The following is a 1,395-nucleotide window of genomic DNA, read 5'->3' as shown; positions in this document are numbered from 1 at the left end:
TTCATGGTGCTGTTGGAAAACATGTGAGTGCAAGCATGATATTGAAGGTGCTATGCCACTGCATCTATTTAATAAAATGTGCAAAGCTAATTAACCTTGAAAGATCCGCTTGGCTAATTAACCTTGAAAGATCCGCTTGTTGAGTTCATCCTCTACATATCTATACACGAAATTTATTCAGGTAAAAATCCATTTTCTTTAACACCGAAAGAATCATAAAAATTGATTGACTTAAATGCAATATCACAATAAAATGGATCTGATGAGAAAGAGGAAAGATGGATCGCTTTGCTTACCGACAAAGACGGATGATGAACCCTGGGTCGAGGCGTTGACATGGCCTTGTGTAGGCTGGCGACGCGGATCTGTCTTCCCACACCCATGTACAGGCCGGAGCTCTCCCGTCGCGTCGCCGGTGGGGCTTCAGTAGACGACGCCGTCAGCCTGCTCATAAGAATGATTTCTGTCAAGTCATGAGCAATTGTCTGAAGTGGATTTCAAAGTTCAGTTTGTACAGAAAAGCCATGCAAGTACCTTGGGGGTAGAATCTTCTATAACGTATACTGAATTGGAGTTCAGCTCTGATATAGCGAAAGGCGGCTGCGACTCGGTGTGCAGATACCTTAAACCTTGGGCGATGCTGATGGCTATTTTCATTCGTCTGAGCCAAGAGAATTGGGCCGCTTCTCCATCTAAAGGAAGAAAACAAATGAGATCAAATTACGATGTACAGAAAATGCAAAATATTTCTGTCATAACGAAATTGAAGAGATAGACTTACGGTGTAGGTGCTCGTACAGGGTCCCATTTGATGCGTACTCAAAGAGTAACATCCTCGAGAATGGGTCACTCTCTCTGCAATAGCCCAGAAAGTTTGCTATGTTCTCATGACTCAACCTTGCCAGATCATAACCTACAATGTTCATCCCATTTTATTTATTTATTATTTGAGTTAAAAGGTGTTTCTGAGTCACAATTTTAGACAAACGAACTACCTTGTTTTGGTAAAAGAGCTCATGCTCGCTAGTCCAATGACCTTCAAAGGCGCATAATCATATGACAAAAACCTCAGGTCCATCCTTCATTGTTCCTTTGTAGACAACAATCTCCGGAGTTGAGCCAATTATGTTGCTAAAATCCTCACGCGCTACTTCAAGTTCCTGGCGACTCAACTTTGGCAAACTTTTCAGCATATCAGAATCTGAGGAAAGCATGAACGCATTAGCAACAATATATGTTAGACAAAATAATCAATTTGTTTGGGCAAAATTTGTATTAGTAAACGTAGGAGTTTGATCCGATTCTAACATAGGTGCAGATATGCCAAAGCTCAACCAATTGTCTAAAGTTTGTTTAGTGAAACAAATGAGCGCCCTACTACATTATAGCAATATA

The 1,395-nt window shown here is 40.9% G+C and overlaps 1 long non-coding RNA gene across 1 annotated transcript; it reads right to left on the bottom strand.

Annotated features, from left to right (window-relative positions):
* Positions 1-383: 383 nt before the first annotated feature.
* LOC119282293 lies at positions 384-1,104 on the bottom strand. The gene is made up of 4 exons (XR_005138687.1): positions 996-1,104; positions 782-913; positions 535-692; positions 384-444 (listed from the first exon to the last, which is right to left on the bottom strand). It is a non-coding gene; the product is annotated as an uncharacterized LOC119282293 (long non-coding RNA).
* Between the last annotated feature and the right edge of the window lie 291 nt (positions 1,105-1,395).

The sequence above is a fragment of the Triticum dicoccoides genome, chromosome 3B (assembly GCF_002162155.2).
Source record: "Triticum dicoccoides isolate Atlit2015 ecotype Zavitan chromosome 3B, WEW_v2.0, whole genome shotgun sequence".
NCBI classification, from domain to species: Eukaryota; Viridiplantae; Streptophyta; class Magnoliopsida; order Poales; family Poaceae; genus Triticum; species Triticum dicoccoides.
This window is presented reverse-complemented; position numbering and strand designations above follow the sequence as displayed.